The sequence below is a fragment of the Haemaphysalis longicornis genome, unplaced genomic scaffold (assembly GCF_048455015.1).
Source record: "Haemaphysalis longicornis isolate Haplotype H1 unplaced genomic scaffold, Haemaphysalis longicornis Haplotype H1 scaffold_20, whole genome shotgun sequence".
Taxonomy (NCBI): domain Eukaryota; kingdom Metazoa; phylum Arthropoda; class Arachnida; order Ixodida; family Ixodidae; genus Haemaphysalis; species Haemaphysalis longicornis.
The window spans coordinates 7,879,583-7,885,956 of NW_027526296.1; the positions used below are offsets into that span (position 1 = coordinate 7,879,583).

At 51.7% G+C, this 6,374-nt stretch overlaps 1 pseudogene; it reads right to left on the reverse strand.

Moving 5' to 3' along the window:
- Window positions 1–1,012: 1,012 nt before the first annotated feature.
- On the reverse strand, window positions 1,013–5,361 carry LOC144172382 (uncharacterized; annotated as a pseudogene).
- Window positions 5,362–6,374: the final 1,013 nt, after the last annotated feature.

A 6,374-nucleotide genomic window follows, 5' to 3' on the forward strand; every position in this document is an offset into this window, starting at 1 on the left:
CGGCAGGAATTACCACCGCCGCAAAATAAGACCCGGCACCAGCGGGGCCACATCTGATACGGCGCTTTTCGGATAAACAGTGCGCCTTCGACGAAGGCGCGGCGCATGTAGGCTTTCTAGTGTCAACAAAGCTTGCCCAGAGCAGACGAAAGTCTGAGCAGCGCAATAGCGGAAGTACGTCACCGCTGCGGAGCGCAGCGTCATGGGAGGGGAGGCTCGCCGCCGTCAACAGCGGAGAGCAAGTTGAAAGGAGGAGGAAACGCGGCGCGACGGTAACGCGCGGTTTTTCATTTACGATTTCTCAGCTAATACTCATCGCTTTAACAAAATTCTTGCCGGAGGAGATTGCTAATACATTGCTTTATTTGGTTACATGTACATCCATGCATAGGTGGAAGGTATTTCAGGACCCCTTTAATGAACCAATGCGAGCAGGATAAGTACGCCCATTAATACTCATGTTCAAAAAAGAGAGATTTGCAGGCCACGTAAGATTCAGTACAAGAAATACGAACCGAAATTCACACCTATAAAGGTAGAAAGCAACGATTACGCACCTGCCGCTTCCGATGGCTGCAGCTTCCGATGGCTCCATGCTTCACTCCCGGTTTTATAGGCTTGAAGGCGGTGTCGTGGCTGTTGTCAAGATGTTGGTCAGCATCACAGAGGTGGAACTATCATGATCGCTTCGGTCTTCAGTCTTGGATAAGCGGCTAGGTGGCAGTATGCACAAGCCGAACCTCGCAATGCTAAAACGGTAGTGTGGTATTTGCGAAGGACGTAAGAACCCGGCAGCACCACCGTACGAAAGCCGTTTATTGTACTTCACACATTGAATATATACATAAAGAACACACGCGCCCCCTGGGGGGAAAGAACATAAAAGTAAACCGAAACTGAATATAACATACTCCTTCCCTTAGTTATTTGTTGTTAGTAAGTGTTAAAAACCCCTAGCATGCACTGTACATATTTACACTCTACATACACACTGCTCTATACACACATACAACTAATGCGTCTGATACTCTTTGAGCCAAGCAGGTGGCTGGCGCTCTCGTGACGGGCGATGGGGACGCTGCACCGGCTGCACGGTCGGAGATCCTAGTGAGCTCGTAGAGCTCTGTAGCACACCAGGAGACCGCGGTTGCAGCCCAGGAGAAGGTGGCTGCTGCACGTCAGGCTCCGGAACACGCAGCTGCGGATCAGGAGCAGGCGGCTGCGCTACCGCAGGCTGCAGTACGCCAGTGGGCGGCGGCTGCAACCCGGGAGATGGCGGCGGCGGCAGGGCAGGCTGCGGCACTCGAACTGGAAGCTGCGGCGCAGGTAGCTCCGAACGTTGGTATGGAGGAGTCGTCCCCCTCTCGGGAACCTGGGACAGCTTGGAGGCGTTCCATGTGCGGCCGTCTGCAAGTCGGTAAGAGGCAGGTCCCCTCTTCTTCAACACTTCAGTTGTCGAGGAAAAGGAGCGATCCCGCTTGAAGCGAACGGACGGCTTTTTGAATCGAACGAAATCGCCCACAGCTATATTCGGCTGCTTAGCAGCTCTCCTCCGGTCCGTGTACTCCTTGCTGCTTTGTTGTTGAAGCCGGACCCTTTGGCGCAGTCGCGCCAGTTCCTTTGCTGGGTCCTTTGCAAACGCTAGCGCCGAAAACCCCACAACATCCAATCTGGTTCGGGGCATTCACCCATGCAGTAGAACTGCTGGGGCAACCCCAGTGGTAGCCTGTGGAGTACAGCGGTAAATAGCGAGGTAGTCCGTGACTCCTTGTCGGATAGGTCGCGTTTTGAGGAGTGAAACTTGTATGAAGTTCTTCAAAGTTCTATTGAACCTCTCGACTTGCCCATTCGCCTGGGGGTAGTAGCGACAGCTTGATGGCTCGGTTTTGAAGAAAGGTGATAAATTCACGCGAAGTGAACTGCGGCCCATTGTCGCAAACAATCTCCTCCGAGTATCCTTCACGGGCAAAAACACTGGTTAAGAAGTCTTTCACAGTCCTTGTGGCCACTTCGCTGCAAAAATATATCTCTGGCCATTTGGAATGGTAATCGACCAACGTTATAGCAAATCGGCTATTGTGAGGTGCATGTTCCAAGGGGCCAACAATGTCTAGGCCCAGTTTCTGCCACGGCCTTTTAGGCCAGTGAACAGGCTGCAATGGCGCTGGCCATGTTTTGGCGCACTTATCTGCCTCCAGGCAGATGTGGCAGTTTTTCACAGCAGATTCAGCTTGCTTGTTTATTCGTGGCCACCAGAACAGCTCACGAAGTCGCGCCTTCGTGCGCCTGATGCCCGGATGTGTCTCGTGGGTGACAGCGATGAATTGAGCCTTGAGCGAGGACGGAGCAACGAGGCGCTCTGTGCGAAGTAGAAGGTCATCAACAACAAAAAGTTCTTCGCGCACAGAGTAGAAAGGTTTTGCCTTGTCTGGTGCGGACTTTTGCGGTGGCCAAGAACCGAGCACGAAAGACTTGACAGTTTGCAGACAGCCATCGTTGAGGACGGTTTGCTTAAAGTCTTCCTTCGTCACGCAAGCCGGCTCGACCAACGACACAATTTCTTCTTCCTTGGCCAGCTCTGCCTCCGCCATGGGAGCTGGCAGCCGAGAAAGAGCATCTGCCACCGTGTTCGTGGACCCCTTGCGGTACTCGACAGTGAAATTGTAACATAGGTGTCGTGCACTCCAGCGTGCAATTCGGAGTGGCCTTCTTCCACGTCCTTGTGACGACAGCAACGATACAAACGCCTGATGGTCCGTTGGAATCTTTAAATGGCGACCCCAAAGGTAAGTGTGAACTTGTTCGCACGCCCAAATGCATGCCAATGCTTCGCGTTCGCCGACCGAGTACTTTGTTTCCGCTGATCTCAAGGTACGAGACGCGAAAGCAACTGTGCGGAGTTCGTGGCAATTTTGCTGCTGCAGGACGGCTCCCAGCCCACAGTCGGAAGCGTCGGTCGACACGATGACTGGAAGTGCGGGATCAAACATGTGTAGAACTGTACTTGAAGAGAGCATATTCTTGACCGCCGGAAAACTGCTGTCTGCCTCGGCTGACCATATGAATGGCTCATTCTTGCGAAGCAGGACGCGCATAGGCTCGAACACCTGGGACAAGCGTGGAACGAACTTGGAATAGTATTCTACAAGACCCAGGAATGAACGGAGGCTGGCAACATCTGTTGGCCTGGAGTGTTACCTACCGAGCGTACTTCCTCTGGAAGCGGCGAGATACCTTTCGCCACGACTTTATGACCTGGGAAAGAAAGTTCTGGAACGTCGAAGAGGCATTTGTCATTCAATTATACGCCTGCGTCCTTGACTTTCTGCAAGACCGTTCTTAGGTTCGAAAGATGTTCTTCTGAACTTTTCCTGAAGAATATGACATCATCAATGTAGAACAACACACCAGGGCAGCCATCAAGAATTGTGGCGATCATCTTCTGAAATGTCGCTGGGGCAGAAGCTAACCCAAAACAAACTCTTTTGAACCGAAAAAGCCCTTCATGTGTGATGAAAGCTGTCAGGTCTCCGCTGTCAGGGTGCAAAAGAGCCTGATGGTAGGCTGAAGAGAAGTGAAGTTTTGAGAAGTGTGTCGCCCCTACCAACGCATGAAGAAGTTCCTCTGTGTGAGGCAACGGGAAGCTGTCTGGCACAATAGCTTTGTTAGGCTGCCGAAGGTCAACACAAATACTGGCGCTGTTATCTTTCTTGTCAACGACAACAATGGGAAAAACCCATTCAGAAGCATCGATACGTTCGATGATGTCAAGACTCAACAACCTGTGAAGTTCATTTGACACTGGTTCCCGAAGTGAATATGGAAGACGACGAAGCTTCGAAGATACCGGTTGCACGCCTTGCCGAGTCTTTACACGATGTGTGAACCGCATAGCAAGGCCCAACTCAGGACTGAAAAGCGAACCGAAGTCGTGTGCCAAAGCTGGCGGAAGGTGTGCTTGCTTGGATTGCTCTATTGACTGCGTTGGAATGTGACAAGGTGTCGGGTCATTGACACGCGGCGGCGGGGCAACGGACGTGTGCAGGCACTCGAGAGTGGCGCCCTAAATTCGAAGATTTAGAGCCTTAATGCTGTCAAGGCCAATCAGACAAGTTCCTTGGCGAACGATGTAGAAAAGAAGTGGGGCAGGGCGCCCTTTAAATTGAACTTCTGCCTGGAAACAGCCTAGCACGGAAATTGGACGCTTAGAATAGTCAAACAAGGTTACGTGGGGAGCTGGTTGGAGCAAATCGCTTTGAAAATGTCGGCGAAATTCTTGCTCCAACAAAATTGAAACAGACGACCCGGAGTCAACAAGGAATGCCAACCTGACATCCACGACGCGCACTTGTATGTAAATTGCGCTGCGAGCGGGATGCCGCACAGTCAAAACATGCTGAGAACTTTCATCTGACAAAGCATCGTCATCGAATCCGACTTCACGAACCCTGCCCTGCGTCTGTCGCTTGCGGTTGCATACTTTCTGAAAGTGGCCCTTGATACCGCAAAATAAACACTTCTTTCCCTTCGCTGGGCACTGCGACGCTGATGCGCTGTGATTCCGCTAGCCGCATCGGAAACAGTGCGGTGAAACGGACCGGATATCTCTGTCTCGCCGAGGGGGGCGGCGCCCCTGCGGCGCACGTAAACCGCTCGCGCTTGAAAAGTTCTGCTGAAAATGCGCTTGTGGCTGTGAATTGATTTTTTGAGAAGAATGGGAATACTGGGGATGACGCCGTACAGAAACAGGCTCGACCAAAGCAGAAAATTCCCTCAGCTCTTCAGCTGCTTGCTCAAACTGAAGAGCGATTCGCACTGCGCTCTCGAACGAAAGGGAGAAACCCTCAAGCAGCAACCGTTCACGAACGCGGTTGGAAGCAACGCCGGCTACAAATCGGTCCCCCAGAGCATCATCCTGTGAAGCGAACGAACAATGCGAAACGAGCTCCCGTAAAGCACCAACAAATTCATGAATGGACTCACCTGCGTGCTGGCTGCGGCGGTGGAACCGATGACGCTCGACGACGACGTTGCACGACGTCAAAAACTGCTGCCGTAAGGCGATGATTGCGGACTCGCACTCGTCAGTAGCAGGTGCGGGAGGCTTCTCTTGTACTGCCGGTGCTCCGGCCCTTCCTGGTGCTGCGGCGCTTGACCCTGCAGGTAAAGTCCGGTAAATACGCTGCCCTTCCACCCCAAACAATGCAGAAGAATGGCCTTGCGTCGCTCTGGAGGGAACTCAGCTGCTCCGGACGCTAGAAGGTAGACTGTGAAAGTCTGCTCCCACTCTTCCCAGGGAAGTGAAGGATGGCCGGGCGCCGGGAGGAACGGCGACGGCGGAGCAAGGCCGGAGAAACTCATGGCGGGGCAGATCCGGACGGCACTCGATGCTGAAGGTAGCTTGCCGTGTTGTTATCCCATCCTCGTCGCCAATGTGGTGTTTGCGAAGGACGTAAGCACCGGCAGCACCACCGTACGAAAGCCGTTTATTATACTTCACACATTGAATATATACATGAAGAACAGACGCGCCTCCTGGGGGTGAAAGAACATAAAAGTAAACCGAAACTGAATATAACAGGTAGAAGGCAACGATTACGCACCTGCAACTTGTGGCCGCAAATCCCGATTGTTCGACCCCTTACTCCGGCTTTATAGGCTTGAAAGCGCTGTCATCGCTGATGTCATAAGGTTTGTCAGCGTCACGGTGGTGAAACCATCACGATCGCCCGCCAACAGTTCAATAGCTTATGAGACACAATTAGGCCGGTCGTTAATGCCAATCGAAACATTAACAGTCTTAAAACTGAATCCTGTGGGACTCCGGACGCTACCATGATAGGAGAAGAGTTAGAAGTATTAGCTCAATCGAACTGGTGCCGCTTAATAACCACACATTCTATCCGATTCAAGAAATCACTGTGAGGTTTAGGTTACGAAGCGCTAACATTAGTGGTCGGTGACATACTTTGTAAAAAGCCTTTGACAAGTCCAAAAAAATTGGTCGCCATCCAGTCCTGTAAAAGTGGAAGTCCACCAAAGCTGCCATCATCATCATCATCATCATCCGCCTATCTACGCCATCTGCCAGGCAAAGGCCTCTGCCATTATTCTCCATTTATCACGGTCCTGCGCTAACTGCGACCAATTTATCCTCGCAAACTTCTGATCTCATCTGCCCATCTAACTTCCTCACGCTCCCTACAACGCTTTCCTTCTCTAGAAATCCACTCTGTTACCCTTAAAGGGACCCTGCAACATTTGCCATCGACTACTAGTAATGTATTTTGGGATAAAGTCTATTGTCCCAAAAATGTCCTCCCTCAAGAATTATGAAAATCCGTTCACAATTAACGAAACTACGCGCGATGAGA